The following is a 22,304-nucleotide window of genomic DNA, read 5'->3' as shown; positions in this document are numbered from 1 at the left end:
TGTTTGGTATGACTGTAAATAGAGGACGTTGCTGGCTCTGGGGAAATGGGGCAGGAAAGGGGGATCTTGCACTGTGCTTCTGATTTACAGTGAGGATGGTAAGCATGTGAAGTTATTGATAGGTGTTGTAGAAGTAAAGAAAGAGACTAGATGGGTTACTCATTGTTCGAAGGTAACACACAATTCTCCAATTTGTGGAGGAAATGCTACACCAGGAGGGGAATCTACCACCATCATACGAAGCCAAGGCCAAAAGAAACTCTATTGGTGGCCTCCCTCTGGAATTAGCACACTTTCCACAAATGAGTCAATTTTCTGTTACGGAAATTCTGCTGTGGGGTAGTTTCCCAGATTTAGCACTCACTTAACAAATTCGAGGGTTTCCCTTACCACCCAACTCTAAATCAGGCTCAGAGTAACCTTGTTCTATAAGCCATGCCAGTTACAGTCATGTTGTCCACGCAGATTCCTTGTACAAAAAAAAAAATATTATTATGCTTTGGAGTAACAGACCACCATCACCCAGTGTTTTGGAAACCCCCCCAAACCGCGGACAGTTGTAATCTCATCACAGAATCAGGGACTCACTCTGGCAGTCGTTGGATATGAGTCTCACACCTTGAAGCACACTCTTTGAAGTACAATCTGAAAGAACTATCCACTGTACTAAAGTGTGTATCCAAGGAGCACAGCCTAGATCTATGGGTGTCACCCTCACACGGTGGAGCAGCCTCACTCAGTGGGCGTGCATCTCACAACTTAGAGCATATTTTTAAACGTCCAAACAAGTTTCGCTCATACGAGGCTAAGCACATGGATGTCCTGCCTTAATCTTACTATCGACAACAAGGGCGTATCGAAGTCCTCATTATGCCAGCATAAGCAGGGGTGCCTCAGATAGATTACATTGTTTTGCGGCCCTTCTTAACTTTCATCTCGGGCTTGCATGTCACTGCAAGGCAAAATGAATGACCTATACATTCTGGAAGAATGAATCACAGTGGTACCTCTCTGGGATGTGGAAGGGCCACAAGAGTTCAAACCAGTTTAAATGGTGACAGAATGGAAGAGAAATGTTCTGAATATAGAATAAAAATAACTTAGAGGCCCATACAATGAAATAGTTAGAAGGAAGGAATGAAGAATGCAAAAAAGAAAAGAAAGAAGAAAAGTTTAAAAGAAACCAGATGGAACATAGGCACAAAAGAGAATGGGAAGTAGAGAAAGACTGAAAAGGAAAAAGAATGGGAGGGGGAAGAAAAGAATGAAACTTGGATAAAGGGGTAGCAAGAAGAAAAAGAAAGAAAGAAAGACAAATGGGAGGAGAGAAAGAAAGGACAGCAGCAAATAGAATGAAATAATGGAAAGAGAAATGAGACAAGTGGACAGGTGGTGGAATAAAATAAAATAAAGAAGGATGAGGAGAATGGGTAAAGGAAGGACAGGAGGATGATAAGATGAAAGGAAGGAATAATAATGTGAGAATGGTACCTAGAAAAGGAAAGAGGGAAACCAGGAAGGAAAATTAAACTGGAATGTATAGAAGGACAGAAAGCTCAAAAGGTAATTCTTCTGGTAAAGAAGAATTTACAGAACAAAAGAAAGATGGAAAAACAGAATGAGGAGAATGAAAAGGGAGAAAATAAATAAATAGTACGAAAAATGAGGTAGAGAAAAAAGGAAAGAATAAATCTAATAAATACGTCAGTGCTGGTAAATGTGGTGTTTTTGGCCGCATTCTTTTCAAATTGTGCTGTAAAATGCATCATACTGAAGCTCTTTCCTCTGCGGAACAGTACCCATTTGCTTCTTCATATCTAGGACATTTTGATACATGCGCTCAAACAGGGGGTTATTTTATTTTTCTGGCTACTTCCAGACGCGGCTCGCAGGTGTTGAAGGGGCGGGGTGGTGCGCACGGGTGGGGGGATAGTAATAAAATAAAATAAAAAAATGTTTAAATAAACTAGCTTTGGCTCCCGCGCCACTCCTCTGCTGGCTGGAGGCAGGCACAGGTTCCCAGCTTGCGCTGCAGCCAATCCGGACACTGCTCAAAGCAGCATCAGGATTGAATGGGAGCGCCCAGCCAGGGAGCTCCCAGGCAGCCTGGGAGCCTGTGCAGACTCTCTCGCCCGGGCTGGAGAGAGCCCTGTGCGCATGTGTGTTTGGGCGGCCGAACACACATGCGCTCTCTGAGGGAGAGTGCTGGGGGAGTGGTGAGCACTCCCCACACACTTCCCCTCAGAGAATGTCACCCCATGGCCCCGCCCCTATACAAGGAAACAATAACAAACACTTATTGTTTCCTTGTAAAGGCTTTGCAGCTGTCCTGTTGGTGTTGGGGGTGGGGGGCGTGAATCTCCTCCACCCTCATAGAGAAGCCCCCCTGGCTACCCCCTTGAATGATAAGTATGATCTGCAAATGTCCACTTCGAATTGCACAGAACTCTGATATGTCCATGTCCACAAAACTCTGACATGTCCATGTGCTAAACACCAGACCTCCAGGAACAGAACATACAAACTGCTTTCCCATATAAGGCAGTATCAGGAAATCTGAAAGAGGGAGATTTAAGAAAAACAGTCTCGGGGGCGGGGATTTTTCCATTTGATTTGTATTGAAATGTGGGCAATTTCAGGCCGTAGAAAACTAAATTAAAGTCATGTTTGACTTTAAAAATAGGTAGTCTCCCGCCTGAATCAGGTCTGTTGGCAATGCGTGTTTAAACCTACTGCTGATTAAGAAGCAAGAGTGAACTACCAAAGTAATTATTGAGTTGCAGTACCTGTTACGTCTTGGAACGAGTATGACTATGTACTATAAACTGAAGTTGTGCAATGCGTTCTTTAAGTATTTACTGTTTCGTCCTGTACCGCGCCTGCACGCACGCCGGAGGCAACTGCTGAAAACAATACCTGTGTCTGGTACAGGAGGTGAGGGCCAAAGAATACTGACTGGACGAGCCAGGCGAGCACATCTTAAAAACTACTGACACCTACAGGTCAGTACAGGAATTGCTTCGAGGTTAAATCCACCCAAAAAAAAAAAAAAAAAAAATGGCCTGGTCGGATGCAGTAATTATCACACCCAGTGCCATCGATAGGATTTCTGAGGCCCGGGGAAGAGACTTAACTTGGGTCTAGATTTCTTTTATCCTGCAGCAGCTATATTTTATGCGGGATTCTGTGTCCAGACAGACCTTTGATCCTATTGTAAGAGGCATGGTGACGATGGATGTTGAGGACAAGTGCAAAATATTGAAATAAGACATATAGCATTCACTTGATTTGGTAGCTTTAATAACCAAATATAACATCCTCGTTGTAACAAGGAAAGTCAAAAAGCTTTTTTGAGGATTTCCACTATTTCAGCGGGTGAAATCCGATAACTTTCTCCTTGGAGTAGAGGTAAAGTAGCGAGAGAATGGGGATAGAGAGATAGGTGAAATAGGTGAATTAGAGAGAGACATAAGATAAAGAGCGAAAGGCGAGGTGGTGAAACGGTGAAACTGAGAAATAGAGACAGAACAAGGAAGCAGTAAGTTGAGAAAGCGGTAGAAAGCAACACAAGATTTTAACATGAAACAGCAAGAGTTACAGATAAAGAAAGGGAAACAGGAAGGAGAGTGACGGACACCGATGGGTCATTTACAATTGAAGGGCAGGTAGAAAATGTTAGAGAGATGGAGAGACCGAGAGGTAGAAAGAAATAGAGAAAGGAAGAGGTAGAATGGCAGATAATTGAGTAAAAGAATGGCAGGTCAAGTACAGAGAGTATGGCAGAGGAAGGTAGAGATGGAAGTGTGAAGGGTAGAAAGAGGTCTAAGGTGTAGAGATAAAAGAGGTCATATATAGAGACAGAGGCGAGGTAGAGAAAGAGAGAAGAGGTTGATACAATAGCGGGGCGGCTGACAACTACTGAGTGGTGGGGCAGGCAAATGAGTGGGAGTGGGTGCAAGGATGGTGTAAATAAAATGAATAAAACAAAAATAACTTACCTTGCTTGCAAGGTGACGTCCTCCTCACTCCGGTTTCTGTCTTCTGTCCAGGATCCAACTCCCTTAACCAATCCTGACTCTGCTCTCATGCTGTTAACCAGCATGAGAGAAGTGCTAGAAATGGAGGGAGCGGCCTCTGCACTCCCGAGGGCATTGGAGGCCTGTGCTTGCTCTGAACCCAACTGTCTGAGAAAGGCTGGGTTGAGAGGTTTAAAGTGCACGTCTGGATGGCCTTCGCTAGAAGGCCGGCCAAAGGGACATGCGCACTTTAAACAGGTGCACAGGCAGCCCACCACTGTTCCCTGCTGCTGGCACTTAGCTAGCCCCATCCCAACACTTTCTGGGGTGAAGGATGAACAATAAAATGATAAATTAACTTTATCACAATTTTATTTTTCATCTCTGGTTAGTGTATGGGGGTATTTTTAACAGTGGGGCGACGCTCCTCTGCTATAATGGAGGCACCACCCCTGATACAGTGGTAGACAGAGCATGAGCCAGAAATTAGTGAGGCAGAAAAACGTAGAGATAGAGAGAGGTAGGGAAACATCTTTGGATGCAGAGAGATAAAGTAGAGAGGGTGAGTTAAAAAAGTGAAGGATAATAGGGTGTGTGAGAGAATAGTTAATGATAGAGAAAAAAAGTGAAAAAGCAAGGTTACAAGAAAGGAGTTAGGTAATGAGTGAGCTGGGGTAAAGGTGACATAGGTAGAAAGGAAAGGTAGTGAACGTATGATGAGGTAAATTGAGAGGTTAGGTCGTGAGAGTGAGGTGGGTTAGACACCGACGATGTAGTGCGGTGTGAGGTAGAAAGAGAAATGAGGTTGAGAGGTTAAGTAGAGGAATGTGATTTAGAGAGGGGGAGAGAGACGTGGAAAAAGGTGAGATACAGACAGAGAACTAAAGAGGTAATGTAAAGAGAGATGAAATCGAGAGGCAGGTGACTCAGGAGTACATGGAGGTGAGATAAAAGCAGTACAGTAAGGTAAAGAGAGAGTATTGAGGTAGACATAGTTGAAATAAATGACGTCATGAGAGGGAGAGAAAAGTGGAGTATAGCAGTGTTTTGAAAAAGATGTGAGATGTTTGATATACTGTGAAGAGATGTAGAAATAGACGGGTAAAGACAGAGTGGTCAAGTAGAGGGGAGGTGTATGGAACAGCCCTGATGGCGGAGCTCTCCCTTTAGTAAAGTAAAATTAACAAGTTTAATACATTTGAAAAAGAATAGTAAAAGTATGTGTATGTTAAATATTAATGTAAATTAATGTTTTACATTTATTTTAACTGTAGGCCAGAATAAAAACATACTACAGCCCTATAAACGAATTTTAATTTATATTATATATATTAAATTAGCATTATTTATTGTAGTTTAAATTTTAAAAAGACACCTAAAGTAAAACAAAAAATACTAATATTGTATAGAATTAAGTAAAATTAATTTAGTTGTATTTTACAAAAAAATAATTTTACAAGAATTTCTAAAAGGCTGCTAAAATATTTTAAAATAAAATAATAAATATGTTTTCTTTTTAGATTATTTTTTAACATTACATTAAATATATTTATATTTTTACTAGTTTAAATAATTTAGTATAGCATTATTTTTAAGTCCCTTCTTCCATTATTTTATATGGGGGGTGCTGGAGTATCAGTGGTTGGCCAGGTGTGATGTTGGAATTTTACACTTAGTACTGTTTTGGATTCTTTTTGCTTCAGTAACTTTAGAAGTGCTGTTTTCCAGTAGCAATGGGCTTATTCTTTTGTGGATGGATGACCTTCCCGAAAACCCTCCTTCACCCTCTCTAAACCCCACCTTACGCCTTCCTAAAACCCTTTCATTTTGTATTAACTGTGGCCCTTTTTCCAGCCACTCCCCGCGTCCTATCCCACATTTACTACTTAGTAGCAAACTTACATGTGTGAGGACCTCCCCACTGAAAAGACAGGAGAGATGGATGTGGAGATTTGCACTCGCAGGTTTGACCATTACATTCTGTAGTAACTAAGTAGTACTACTTTAGTACTACTTCACCCACTACAAAATGCAGTTTGTGAATCAGGCTTAAAGAAACGTTTGTTATTGATGTGCCCGTTACTGAAGGACATGTGTAGGAATCTTAGGTAGAAAAGGCAATAGAGCAAATGAAGTAAGCAAATACAAAAGTCTAAACCAATCGAGGCTTTGCAAATGAGAGGATCCTTTAAAAAATTGATTTCCTCTGATCACAGATGCCAGGAAAGACAACCTTACATAACATATTTTCAGAGACAACACACAAGATTGTGGCAAAAGTGTACACATCTAAACTAGCCTACTGAGGTACAGGCAAAATGTCAGGCCCCATCTGGGAGGCTACAGGCAGACAGGAGCTACTGTGCCCTAACCATGGAGGTTGGGATCGTTCGCCATTGTTGTACTTGGGTCAGACCTACTAAGGCTCTGCAAAACGGGGCCAGGTACACCATGTCCACACTTAACTCTCGGGGTAGCAAAGGTGAGCAGTCAAAGGCTTCTCATAGAGGTAGTGTGTGGGTCGGAGGGGCAAGAGCTCAAAACTCAGCTCGACCAACAGATACAATAATGTATTGTTGAGTCTAGTTTTAGTATTGCGCAAACACGACCTAAAGGTTTTGGAGTGCTTTACATAAAAATGTGTTATACTGAACCAATAATGAGGAGGGTGAAAGTACTGCAGGGCCAGATTCCCTTTTACCAGAAATCTCAGGATCTGACAATGAGGAATGAAAATGTTGGAAATGATGGCATTATGTATCCAACTACTTCTAAATGCATGGTTGCATATGAGACTGGGTGAGACTGGGTCAAGAGTGGCTAATCTATCAATAGTCACAAACACAGAAGACTGGGAAGATCTACTGGTTGTTTCAAGTTAGACAAAGAAGTAGATTGGTGGAACATTACGAACATGACAAAGAGAAGACAATCTCAACTGCCTAACCCACAGGCCATCATAACAACACAGACATCACAGAAGGGATTGGGTGCATATGGAATCACAAGAAAATGGTTGGAGACCAAAGCATTAAACACAAACAATTGTCTGTTAAAACAGTTTCTATCCTTAAAGGCTTTCCGGGATCAAATACAAAACCAAGTTGTTCAAACACAAAAACAATGCTTTATCTCAACAAGTGGGGGCATAGCATATCCCTATCAACTCTGTCACAGGGAATATTGACATGAGCAATTTCAAAACATGTAACAAAACATATAACACTTTAGGTGTGTGTATATATATATATATATATATATATATATATATATATATATATATTCACTATAGCAATGCTCACAGCTGGGCTCCTGGAGGCCCGAGAGAGGTGGTGCGTAGAGAACCGGCAGAGCACTCCGGTTAAAAATAGAAACAATGAAGAAGCTTCCAAGGAAGAACGCACACTCGGGAAATCCCAGAACTCAAATAGAGTAATTTATTTCACACACTACGCGTTTCGGCTGTCTAGCAGCCTTGATCACGTGTAACATACCACCAGTGTACATTTAGTTAAATACCCCTTGAATATAAACATAGAAATAGGACTACACATTACAAAAGTTATACAAACAGTGGAAATAAAAAGGGGAGTAAATAATTCATACATTAAGACCATTGCAGGAATAAATATATTAATAAAGCAGTACTTTTTCATATATTAAAATAATTGCAATATTTCATAAGTAATAAGTAAAGGAATGATAATAATAAGAAAACATTCGGTTTTCAACCAAGTGCATTAACATTGCCTAACTGGCTCCCAATTAGTACTCAATAAATAACATAAATAAATACATATATATAAATCTAAGTTATTATATGTATCCGTTTTAACAAATTAACCGCATAGATATTATTTAATACATCTTACAATATTTTATTTTAATGAATTTAATATTCTTAATAGTTGTAGATGTCTAGAATTATACACGATCAATTGTATCGGCATACTCAATTGCATATAAATGTCTTCACAGTTACATATAAATATATAAATATAAGTATAAATATAAGTAAGAATATAAGTATAGATAAGAGCCAGTCAATTTTTACGTTGTAAATTTCAAGTTACATCTATTCCGCACTTCCAAATGTACTTCTTCAATGCACTAGTATCTAAAGTTATTCATTTAACATTCCTTAAATTACTCCCTAAGATGATTCTAACCATATTTTCTCCCAATCTACATAACCACATGTTCTACACAAGTTTTCAAATATCCGATATCCCTGACACCTCGTGACTGAATACATGCACTTAGTATTCCAAAATCGGGAATCCGTCCGGACTCCTCCATTCTGAAAGAATAAAAATAGAATTGAAAAATAAAAAATTGGTTAAATATTAAAAGTATTAAAAATACATACTTTCAATGAAAAGCTACCACTCAATACGAGCATTAATCCAAATAATAAAATAATCATAATTATTTCCACTGTTTGTATAACTTTTGTAATGTGTAATGTGTAGTCCTATTTCTATGTTTATATTCAAGGGGTATTTAACTAAATGTACACTGGTGGTATGTTACACGTGATCAAGGCTGCTAGACAGCCGAAACGCGTAGTGTGTGAAATAAATTACTCTATTTGAGTTCTGGGATTTCCCGAGTGTGCGTTCTTCCTTGGAAGCTTCTTCATTGTTTATATATATATATATATATATATATATATATATATGTTCAATGGCATGTGGAGCTGCAGATACACATGATGTACATAGTCTGCCATCTAGTGTTGGGCTCGGAGTGTTGCAAGTTGTTTTTCTTCGAAAAAGTGTTTTCGAGTCACGGGATCGAGTGACTGCTCCTCTTTGGCTCCATTGCGGAGGATGACTTCCTTTTTAACATACTCTCCTCTACACATACCACCTATCAGTCGCTTCCCATGCCCCCCAGGCATGTTAAAACATGCAGACCAAATATTCCAGGAGCCAGTGAAAGCTAGAATAATTACTCCTAGGGTGGAGAAAAAATATAAGCCACCTCCCTCTGATCCTGCCTTTATCACACAACAGTTGCCTCCAGACTCTGTAGTGGTAAGCGCAGCCAGGAAAAGAGCAAACTCGCAGTCATCAGGGGATGCACCCCCACCAGACAAGGAGAGCAGAAAGTTTGATGCTGCGGGCAAAAGGGTGGCATCTCAGGCAGCCAACCAGTGGAGGATAGCTAACTCCTAGGCATTGTTGGCTAGACATGATAGAGCCCACTGGGATGAGATGAAAGATATAATACAACATCTCCCCAAAGAACAACAGAAAAGGGCGCAACAAATAGTTGAGGAATGCAAGCTATCACAAACAATCAGATCCGGTCAGCCCTAGACTCTGCAAACACAGCAGCTAGAACCATCAACACTGCTGTCACCATAAGAAGACACGCATGGCTTAGATCTTCAGGATTTAAGCCTGAAATACAACAGGTGGTCCTCAATATGCCGTTTAACCAAAAACAGCTTTTTAGCCCCGAGGTAGACACGGCTATTGAAAAAATAAAAAAGGATTAAGACACAGCTAAAGCCATGGGTGCTTTGTATACAATGCAATATAGGGTATCCTTTCGTAAGCCCCAATACAGAGGTGGATTTGGAACCCAAACACCCGAGGCATACACCTCACAAAGTCTGCCTACCAACCTCAATATCAATAAGGTGGTTTCAAAAGCACTTACAGAGGCCAGTACCCCAGAGGCAGGGTAAAATATCAGTCAACAAAACAAGCCTCACAACAGCCAAAGCAGTGACTTAATCCATCCTTTCCCAACTCAAACCTCACCTGTGGGGGGAAGACTGCAAAGGTTCCACACCAATTGGCTACCCATTACAACAGACAACTGGGTATTATCAATTATCTGCAATGGCTATTGCACAGAATTGGCACAAACTCCACCAAATATTCCACCAAAACCACACAACCTCTCCACACAACATATCGCCCTGTTGCAAGAGGAAGTAAAATCTCTATTACTCAAACAAGCAATAGAGCCAGTGCCACAAAATCAACTAGGAACAGGAGTTTACTCACCGTATTTCCTCATTCCCAAAAAGGACGGAACCTTAAGGCCAATATTAGATCTCAGAACCCTCAATCTTTACATCCTGTCAGGACACTTTCACATGGTAACACTACAGGATGTTGTCCCACTACTTCAACAGCACAATTTCATGGCAACATTAGACCTCAAAGATGCGTATTTCCACATACCCATCCATCCAGCGCACAGAAAATATCTCAGGTTTGTCATTCAAGGAAGGCATTATCAGTTCAAAGTGTTACCCTTCGGAATAACAACAGCTCCCAGAGTATTCACAAAATGCCTGGCGGTAGTTGCAGCCTACCTAAGAAGGCAACACATTTATGTCTTCCCATATCTCGACGATTGGCTAATAAAATCCAACAGTCATACAATGTGTCAAAAACATACGCATTATGTAATACAAACCCTACACAACCTAGGGTTCTTCATAAACTACCAAAAATCACACCTACAATCTGCGCAAATTCAACAGTATTTAGGAGCCACACTAAATAAGCAAACAGCGCTTGCAAGCCCAAGTCCACAAAGAATACAAGCATTTCACAATATATTGCCACAAATACAGCCAGCCCAACAGCACACTGTCAAACTCGTCATGAACCTATTAGGCATATTGGCATCCTGTATCGCCATTATCCCACATGCAAGACTAAACATGCAGCCTTTACAACAGTGCCTTGCACAGCAATGGTCACAGGGCCAACTTCATGATCTAGTGTTGGTAGACCGCCAAACATGCATATCACTTCAGTGGTGGAATTCCACAAACCTAAACAAAGGGCGGCCATTTCAAGACCCAGTGCCTCAGACCATACTTACAACAGATACACCAACAATTGGTGGGGGGCGCACCTCAACAATCACAACATTCAAGGACAATGAGATGCCAAACACAAACAGTTACACATAAATCACCTAGAATTGCTAGCTGTATTCCTAGCGCTCAAAGCTTTTCAGCCTCTTCTCACTCACAAAAACATCCTTAACAAAACAGACAACATGACAACAATGTATTACCTAAACAAACAAGGAGGGACCCATTCATCTCAACTCTCCCTCCTAGCCCAAAAGATTTGGCAATGGGCAATCCATAACAAGATTCATTCACCTAGTAGCACAGTACATTCCAGGGATACACAACCAATTGGCAGATCATCAACAAACACACGAGTGGGAGATTCATCCTCAAGTGCTTCAGCGATACTTTCACCATTGGGGAACACCAGACATAGATCTATTTGCCACCAGCGAAAACGCAAAATGCCAAAACTTCGCATCCAGGTACCCACATCCCCTATCCAAGGGCAATGCTCTATGGATGAATTGGTCTGGGATATTTGCTTACGCTTTTCCCCCTCTCCCGCTCATTCCATTTCTAGTCAACAAACTACATCAAAACAAGCTCAAACTCATACTCATAGCGCCAACTTGGGCATGTCAATCCTGGTACACAACACTATTAGACCTGTCAGTAGTACCACATATCAAACTCCCGAACAGACCAGATCTGTTAACACAAAACAAACAACTGATCAGGCATCCAAATCCTAACATACTCAATCTAGCGATTTGGCTCCTGAAGTCATAGAGTTTGGGTATCTGCAACTACCAACTGAATGTATGGAAGTAATTAAACAAGCAAGAAAACCCACTACCAGGTAGTGCTATGCAAACAAATGGAAATGATTTGTGTATTACTGTCAATCTAAACAAATTACCCCTCTTTCAGCATCAATACAAGACATTGTATGTTATTTGCTTCATTTGCAAAAAGCAAACTTAGCTTTTTCATCCATAAAAAATAATCTCACTGCAATCTCTGCATACTTGCAAAATATAGAACACAGCTCTTTATTTAGAGTTCCTGTTATCAAAGTCTTCATGGAAGGATTAAAATGCATCATTCCATCTAGAATGCCTCCAGTGCCTTTGTGGAATCTAAACATTGTGGCTCCACCATTTGAACCTATGTACTCATGACAAATTCAATACCTAACATGGAAAGCTGCCTTCCTAGTCACAATGAATTCATTAAGAAGAGTTAGTGAAATCCAAGCTTTCACAATTCAAGAACCGTTCATACAAGTACACAAAGATAAAGTTGTGCGTCGAACGAACCCAAAATTTCTCCCAAAAGTTATATCATCATTTCATATCAATCAAACAGTGGAACTACCAGTCTTCTTCCCACAACCAGACTCTGTAGCAGAAAGAGCCCTGCATACATTAGATATTAAAAGAGCCTTAATGTATTACATAGATAGAACAAAATAATTTAGGAAAACCAAACAGTTATTTGTGGCATTCCATAAACCACATACTGGTAACCCTATTTCAAAACGAGGTTTAGCAAGATGGACAGTAAAATGCATCCAGACATGTTACCTTAAAGGTAAAACGCAGCTCTTAGTTACACCTAAGGCACATTCCACACGGAGAAAAGGGGCTACAATGGCTTTCTTAGGAAATATACCAATGGCTGAAATTTGTAAAGCAGCCACTTGGTCAACACCGCATAAGTTTACCAAGCATTGCTGTGTAGATGTGTTAGCAACACAGCAAGCCACTTTAGATCAAGCTGTACTAAGAACACTATTTCAAACAACTTCAACTCCTACAGGCTAACCACCGCTTTTATGGGAGGTAAAACTGCTTTGTAGTCAATGCATAGCATGTGTATCTGCAGCTACACATACCATTGAACGGAAAATGTCACTTACCCAGTGTACATCTGCTGGTGGCATGTTCCGCTGCAGATTCACATGCACCCTCCCACCTCCCCGGGAGCCTGTAGCTGTTTAAGTTCAACATTCACATATATATATATATATATATATATATATATATATATATATATATATGTTCGATTGCATGTGTAGCTGCAGATACACATGCTGTGCACATCCCACCATCTGGTGTTGGGCTCGGAGTGTTACAAGTTGTTTTTCTTCGAAGAAGTCTTTTTCGAGTCACGAGACCAAGGGACTCCTCCCATTTCGACTCCATTGCGCATGGGCGTCGACTCCATCTTAGATTGTTTTTTTTCCGCCATCGGGTTCGGACGTGTTCCTTTTCGCTCCGTGTTTCGGGTCGGAAAGTTAGTTAGAATCTCGGAAAAATCGTCGGTATTGTTTGCATTTGGTATCGGGTTAGTTACAACAGATCGACACCGAATTAAGAAGAGCTCCGGTGGCCCTTCGGGGTTTTCTTCCATCCCCGTCGGGGCCTGGTCGGCCCGGCCACGTGTCTCTTCAAGGCTGATGGAACGGACCCCATTCCGCTTCTGTCCAAAATGCCATAACAAGTATCCATATACAGATCAACATCTGGTCTGTAACTTGTGTTTGTCACCAGAACACAAGGAGGATACTTGTGAGGCCTGTCAAGCTTTTCGGTCCAGGAAGACACTCAGGGACCGAAGAGCAAGAAGACTGCAAATGGCGTCGGCGCCGACAGGACAAGAGCGTTTCGAGGAGGAGGAAGAAACATTCTCCACCCAGGAGTCGGACTCTGAGGAGATCGATCCCGAGGAAACGCCGAAAACCGTGAGTAAGACGTCGAAAGCAAGAACTCACGAGAAAAGCGCTAAAGCCCAGGGGACGCCACCGCCAACGGGCCATGGCTTAACCCGAAAAGTAGGTGACCGTTCATCGGCACCGAAAAAGGGCGAGCTGGTGTCGAAGTCATCCGACTCCGGTTGAGATACCGGCACACAGCAATCTCGGGCCCGAGATAGTGGCTCAGAGAAGATTCGGCACCGAGACAGCGGCACCGAAACGGGTCGCACCGAGAGAGCACGACGCCGAAAGTAAAAAAGGTTTCGTCGGAGCCGAAAAAAGCAGCCGAAAAGGTTTCGGTACCGAAATATCCAGCCTCGGAACCGAAAACAAGTTCCTACACTGAGGAACAAGGACTGTCCACACAAATGAAAACACATAGATTTGGACAGGAATTACAGGCAATAGAGCCAGATCACACACAAAGACGGCTCTTTATTCAAAAAGATACAGGGAAGATCAGCACTCTTCCTCCAGTCAAAATGAAACGCAAGCTTGCCTTCCAAGACAAAGACAAACAGCCACACGCAAAGGTGGCTAAACAAGTAACACCGCCACCATCCCCACATAACTCTCCGCAACCATCACCGGTAGCCACTCCACCAATGATGCAATCCCCAACTCATACAGGAATGAGTCAAGATGACCCTGACGCATGGGACCTTTATGACGCACCAGTGTCAGATAATAGTCCAGAATGCTATCCAACTAAACCATCGCCACCAGAGGATAGTACAGGCTACGGACAGGTGGTGTCAAGAGCAGCTGCATTTCATAATGTCAGCCTTCATTCAGAGCCCATTGAAGACGACTTTCTTTTTAATACACTGTCGTCCACACACAGCCAATATCAGAGTCTTCCTATGCTACCCGGAATGCTAAAACACTCCAAACAAGTGTTTGAGGAGACTGTTAAAGGGAGAGCCATTACTCCAAGAGTAGATAAAAAATATAAACCGCCACCAACAGACCCAGTGTACATTACACAACAGCTAACACCAGACTCTGTTGTAGTGGGAGCAGCGCGCAAAAGAGCCAACTCTCATACTTCAGGAGATGCACCACCTCCAGATAAAGAAAGTCGAAAATTCGATGCTGCAGGCAAAAGGGTGGCGGCACAGGCAGCAAACCAGTGGCGTATCGCAAATTCGCAAGCTTTGCTAGCCAGATATGATAGGGCCCATTGGGATGAGATGCAACACCTTATTGAACATTTACCCAAGGAATTCCAAAAAAGAGTGCAGCAAGTAGCAGAAGAAGGACAGGGTATCTCCAATAATCAGATACGGTCAGCAATGGATGCTGCAGACACAGTTGCTAGAACTGTCAACACAGCAGTAACAATAAGGAGACATGCATGGCTGCGTACATCAGGATTTAAACCATATATACAGCAAGCTTTGCAGAATATGCCATTCAACGGACAGCAGTTGTTTGGGCCGGAGGTTGACACTGCGATCGAAAAACTTAAGAAAGACACTGACACGGCCAAAGCCATGGGCGCACTCTACTCCCCACAGAGCAGAGGCACATTTCGAAAGACACAATTTCGAGGGGGATTTCGAGGGCAAACCACAGAAGCCACAACCTCACAAACAAAGCCCACTTACCAGAGCCAGTATCAGCGGGGAGGTTTTCGGGGACAATATAGAGGGGGACAATTTCAAAGGAATAGAGGAAAGTTCCAAAGTCCCAAAACTCCTCCAAACAAGCAGTGACTTCAAGGTCACAAATCCCCAACACATAACACCTGTGGGGGGGAGACTAACCAAGTTTTACTAACATTGGGAGGAAATAACAACAGACACTTGGGTCTTAGCAATTATCCAGCATGGTTATTGCATAGAATTTCTCAAATTCCCTCCAAACATCCCACCGAAAACACACAATATGTCAAAACAACATATAGATCTTCTAGGACTAGAAGTTCAGGCATTGCTACAAAAAGAAGCAATAGAGTTAGTACCAAAACAACAAATAAACACAGGAGTTTACTCCCTGTACTTTCTGATACCCAAAAAAGACAAGAGTCTGAGACCTATACTAGATCTCAGAACATTAAATACCTACATCAAATCAGATCACTTTCACATGGTTACATTACAAGACGTAATCCCACTGCTCAAACAACAAGACTACATGACAACACTAGACCTAAAGGATGCATATTTCCATATACCAATACATCCTTCACACCGAAAGTACCTAAGGTTTGTATTCCAAGGGATACATTACCAATTCAAAGTGTTGCCATTCGGAATAACAACTGCACCAAGAGTTTTTACAAAATACCTTGCAGTAGTAGCTGCACATATCAGAAGGCAGCAAATACATGTGTTCCCGTACCTAGACGATTGGTTAATCAAAACCAACACGCTAAGACGGTGTTCACAACACACAAAATATGTCATAGAAATCCTCCACAAACTAGGTTTCTCAATCAACTACACAAAGTCACACCTTCTGCCGTGTCAAACACAGCAATACTTAGGAGCAACAATCAACACAGCAAAAGGGATTGCCACTCCAAGTCCACAAAGAGTTCACACATTTCACAATGTGATACAGACCATGTATCCAAATCAAAAGATACAAGTCAAACTGGTGATGAAACTACTAGGCATGATGTCTTCATGCATAGCCATTGTCCCAAACGCAAGGTTGCACATGCGGCCCTTACAACAGTGCCTATCATCACAATGGTCTCAAGCACAGGGTCAGCTTCTAGATCTGGTGTTGATAGACCGCCAAACATACATCTCGCTTCAATGGTGGAACAGCATAAATTTAAACCAAGGGTGGCCTTTCCAAGACCCAGTGCCACAATACGTAATAACAACAGATGCTTCCATGATAGGGTGGGGAGCACACCTCAATCAACACAGCACCCAGGGACAATGGGACATACAGCAAAAACAGTTTCACATAAATTACTTAGAACTGCTAGCGGTATTTCTAGCGCTCAAAGCATTTCAACCCATAATAAGACACAAACACATTCTTGTCAAAACAGACAACATGACAACAATGTATTACCTAAACAAACAGGGAGGCACACACTCGACACAGTTGTGTCTCCTAACACAGAAAATATGGCATTGGGCGATTCACAACCACATTCGCCTAATAGCACAATTTATTCCAGGAATTCAGAACCAGTTAGCAGACAATCTCTCTCGGGATCACCAACAGATCCACAAATGGGAGATTCACCCCCAAATACTAAACACTTACTTCCAAATGTGGGGAACACCACAAATAGATCTATTTGCAACAAAAGAAAACGCAAAATGCCAAAACTTCGCATCCAGGTACCCACAAGATCAGTCTCAGGGCAATGCGTTATGGATGAGCTAGTCAGGGATATTTGCTTACGCTTTTCCCCCTCTCCCACTCCTTCCATATCTAGTAAACAAATTGAGTCAAAACAAACTCAAACTCATACTAATAGCACCGACATGGGCAAGACAACCTTGGTACACAACACTACTAGACCTCTCATGTCAAACTACCAAACAGACCAGATCTGTTAACACAACACAAACAACAGATCAGACATCCAAATCCAGCATCGCTGAATCTAGCAATTTGGCTCCTGAAATCCTAGAATTCGGACACTTAGACCTCACACAAGAATGTATGGAGGTCATAAGACAAGCTAGGAAACCTACCACTAGACACTGCTATGCAAATAAGTGGAAAAGATTTTTTATTACTGCCATAATAATCAAATTCAACCCTTACACGCATCTGCCAAAGATATAGTAGGATACTTACTACAATTGCAAAAGTCAAAGCTAGCTTTCTTTTCAATAAAAATACATCTGACCGCAATTTCAGCCTACCTGCAAATTACGCACTCAACTTCATTATTTAGGATACCAGTCATAAAAGCATTTATGGAAGGCCTAAAGAGAATTATACCACCACGAACACCACCAGTTCCTTCATGGAACCTCAACATTGTCTTAACACGACTCATGGGTCCACCTTTTGAGCCCATGCACTCTTGTGAAATGCAATATTTAACATGGAAAGTTGCATTTCTGATTGCCATCACATCTCTAAGAAGAGTGAGTGAAATTCGTGCATTTACCATACAAGAACCATTTATTCAAATACACAAGCATAAAGTAGTTCTACGAACAAATCCAAATTTTTTACCAAAAGTGATCTCACCGTTCCACTGGAATCAAACAGTAGAATTACCAGTGTTCTTCCCACAGCCAGATTCTGTAGCTGAAAGAGCACTGCATACATTAGACATCAAAAGAGCACTAATGTACTACATTGACAGAACAAAACTAATTCGAAAAACAAAACAATTATTTATTGCTTTCCAAAAACCTCATACAGGGAATCCAATTTCTAAACAAGGCATTGCTAGATAGATAGTTAAGTGTATTCAAACCTGCTATCTTAAAGCAAAGAGAGAGCTGCCTATTACACCAAAGGCACACTCAACCAGAAACAAAGGTGCTACCATGGCCTTTCTAGGAAATATTCCAATGAACGAAATATGTAAGGCAGCAACATGGTCTACGCCTCATACATTTACCAAACACTACTGTGTAGATGTGTTAACGACACAACAAGCCACAGTAGGTCAAGCTGTACTACGAACATTATTTCAAACAACTTCAACTCCTACAGGCTGAACCACCGCTTTTGGGGAGATAACTGCTTACTAGTCTATGCACAGCATGTGTATCTGCAGCTACACATGCCATCGAACGGAAAATGTCACTCATCTGTTCGTGGCATTAGTCGCTGCAGATTCACATGCGCCCACCCGCCTCCCCAGGAGCCTGTAGCCGTTTAGAAGTTGATCTTGAACATTTGTAAATTTGTAAATATATTACTTTAAACTTCATTATGTACATACGTATTCACTCCATTGCATGGGCACTATTATTAGCATACACAACTCCTACCTCACCCTCTGCGGGGAAAACAATCTAAGATGGAGTCGACGCCCATGCGCAATGGAGTCGAAATGGGAGGAGTCCCTCGGTCTCGTGACTCGAAAAAGACTTCTTCGAAGAAAAACAACTTGTAACACTCCGAGCCTAACACCAGATGGCGGGATGTGCACAGCAGGTGAATCTGCAGCGACTAATGCCACGAACAGATGTACACTGGGTAAGTGACATTTTCCATATATTTATATATTCCATTTGCATGGACATCTCTTTTCTTTATACTCTATCACGCCTACCTTACCCTCTGCGGGAAAACAATCTAACATGGAGTTGATGCCCATGCACAATGGACCCGAAGAGGAGGAGTCACTCAATTCCAGTGACTCGAAAACACTTCTTTGAAGAAAAACAACTTGCAACACTCTGTGCCCAACCCTAGATGGCAGACTATGCATAGCAGGTGAATCTGCAGCGGGACATGCCACGAACAGATGTACACTGGGTAAGTGACATTTTCCATATATATATATATATATATATATATATATATGGTATTTCTGTAACACAATCTAGCCAAAACGCAATGGAATGTTGTACAGGGTCAAAGACAACCATAAAGTCTATGAGTGATACAAGAGTGTGCTGGGCTGTGGATGGTTAGTGTATTGTATCATAGTGTTCTTTAAAGAGGTGAATCTTCAACTCATTCCTAAGATGAATCCGTTTTGGGGCAGTCCTAATGGATACAGGGATGCTGTTCCAGATCTTCTGTGCAAAGATAGAAAAGGCCTGCTGCTTTGTTTTTTTTTCCATTCGTACACTTCTTAGTTTACTGTATGATGATGTCCTGGCAATTTTTACATAGCGCAAACTCAACTTAAGGGTACTGGAGTGCTTTACATGAGCACCAGGTACATTACACAAGGTCACATTCATATTTTTTAGGCAAAAGGTAGATTAACTAATTTGCTCAGAATCACAAGATGTTGAGTGACGCAGCGACTCAAACCTGGTTCACCAGATCAAAAGTCGGCAGCTCTGGCCATTACACCAGTATTTTAATCATGCAGCATGATGCAGTACCACTGACCACAACAAGTGGATTCAGACACAGTCTGTTTGCCTGGATAGCACATGACAAGCCACTGATTAGGTGGGTGCAGTTCACTCAAGAGACCCCCAAGGCATAGGTGTGCACAACAGTTCGGTATGTTTTCACCTTTTTAAGTTCACCCAGTAAAAGTCTCAAGTTTGAACAGCAGACTTCGGTTTGCTTTCTCTGTCTCTCATTCAGGGCATAGTTTTAGGCACCCGTTACCTGCATCCTTGTCGTTGCAGTAGGGGTGGTGTTGGATAAAAGGGCACAGTGATTCCCGCTCAAATGCAGGTGATTTTCCTTTAGGGCTCATAACAATGGCAATGCTCATGACTTGGTGGATAGGAGATGTGAACGAGGTGGCTCACACAACAGCACATTGACAATAGTTCCCTAGAATCACTGGGATAACAAGGGTGAAGCCACCTGGCCAATCCTAACTATGTTCTGAAGTTGCAGACCCTGGGACGACCAGGTCCACCATTGTCTTCAACAATGAAGAATTTCAAGTCTGAAATAGGATGTTGCAGCACCAGCCTTTAAGTCACATAGGTGGTCATTACAACCCTGGCGGTCAGTGTTAAAGCGACGGTAAGACCGCCAATAGGCCGGCGGTAAAACATTTGCGATTACGACCGTGGCGGAAACTGCCAACAAAGACAGCCACTTTAACACTCCGACCGCCACGGCGGTACAAACAAACAGCTTGCCGGTCACCGCCAACAGACAGGTGGAGGACAATGTACCGCCCACATTATCACAACCTACCAATCCGCCACCTTTTCCGGGGCGGAAACAAAAACAAAAACAAAGACAAAAACATGGCGGAAACAGGACTCCGAAGGGAAAACGCTCACCTCTACACACCCCACAAGGAATCAGGACGCCATGGAACCCGAACTCCAGATCCTGCCAGCCCTCATTTTCTTGCTCCTCTACCAGGAGCACGAACGCCGGCGGCGAAGACAACAGTGAGTACTGCACCTACGACATAGGGGAGGGAAAAAACAGGGACTCACACGCTACACCCCCACCCTCACCCACTACAACACACACACTAATACAGCATGACACATTACAGTTAAACCCCCCAAACCCCCCGGAAGAATGCAAAGACAAAAGCAAATGAGTGTAACCATTGTAATATATGAAAATCCAGGACGCAAAAATATATATACACTATAAACAAATATATACACCGAGAATAGTAGTCCAGGTATGGCTCCATTGAAGTCTGTGGAACACTGGGCCCACACGGCATGGGCGAGGCCCACACTCAATACCTGAACATGACGGAGAGAACACTGCAGGGGCATCAGATAGCAATAAAACAGGCACCTCATGGGGAAGGGAAAGGGGGGGCACTTCAGCCGGTTGAGTGCACAACGCCAAATCAAGGAGGGGGCCCCATGCCCACTGTTCAATCCTGGGGAGTGCAAAGCCACAGTCTCTCAAGTCTCTACAGTGGGTGGGTTGCCCACTTTTCAATCCTGGGGAGTGCAAAGCCACAGTCTCTCAAGTCTCTACAGTGGGTGGGTTACCCACTGTTCAATCCTGGGGAGTGCAAAGCCACAGTCTCTCAAGTCTCTACAGTGGGTGGCTTGCCCACAGCTTTATCCTGGGGAGTGCAAAGCCACAGTCTCTCAAGTCTCTACAGTGGGTAGATTGCCCACTGCTTTATCCTGGGGAGTGCAAAGCCACAGTCTCTCAAGTCTCTACAGTGGGTAGATTGCCCACTGCTTTATCCTGGGGAGTGCAAAGCCACAGTCTCTCAAGTCTCTCCTGTGGGTGGGTTGCCCACTGCTTTATCCTGGGGAGTGCAAAGCCACAGTCTCTCAAGTCTCTACAGTGGATGGGCTGCCCACTGTTCAATCCTGGGAAGTGCAAAGCCACAGTCTCTCAAGTGGATAACAGTCTCCACTGGTTCTGGAGGGGGCTTTGTGCCCAGAGTGCTTCATCCTGCCAAGGACTGAGGTAGTGGATGCCTTTCTCCACTGGTTCTTGAGGGGGCCTTGTGCCCAGAGTGCTTCATCCTGCCAAGGACTGAGGTAGTGGATGCCTTTCTCCACTGGTTCTAGAGGGGTCTTTCTGCCCAGAGTGCTTCATCCTGCCAAGGACTGAGGTAGTGGATGCTTTTCTCCACTGGTTCTGGAGGGGGCTTTGTGCCCAGAGTGCTTCATCCTGCCAAGGACTGAGGTAGTGGATGCCTTTCTCCACTGGTTCTGAAGGGGGCTTTGTGCCCAGAGTGCTTCATCCTGCTCGTGACGAACTCAGTAGCGTCAGTGCCCTTGGCGCTCATGGACAAGCTGTGCTTGTTGCTGCGGTGTCCTTGGCAGCGGTGCTTGTTGCAGCGGTGTCCTGTTCAGCGGTGCTTGTGGAGGCGGTGTCCTGTTCAGCGGTGATTGTGGCGGCGGAGTCCTTGGCAGTGGTGCTCGTGGCGGCGGTGTACTGTTCAGCGGTGCTTGCGGCGGCGGGGTCCTTGGCAGTGATTCAGCTGCTGGCGGTCCTGTCTGGCCCAGCGGGGCTGGTGCTGGCGGTCCTTTCTGGCCCAGCGAGGCTGGTGCTGGCGGTCCTGTCTGGCCCAGGGGAGCTGGTGCTGGCGGTCCTGTCGGGCCCAGCGGGGCTCGTGCTGGCAGGCCTGTCTGGCCCAGCGGAGCTGGTACTGGCGGTTCTGTCC

Source organism: Pleurodeles waltl, chromosome 6 (genome assembly GCF_031143425.1).
Source record: "Pleurodeles waltl isolate 20211129_DDA chromosome 6, aPleWal1.hap1.20221129, whole genome shotgun sequence".
Lineage (NCBI taxonomy): Eukaryota > Metazoa > Chordata > Amphibia > Caudata > Salamandridae > Pleurodeles > Pleurodeles waltl.
This window is presented reverse-complemented; position numbering follows the sequence as displayed.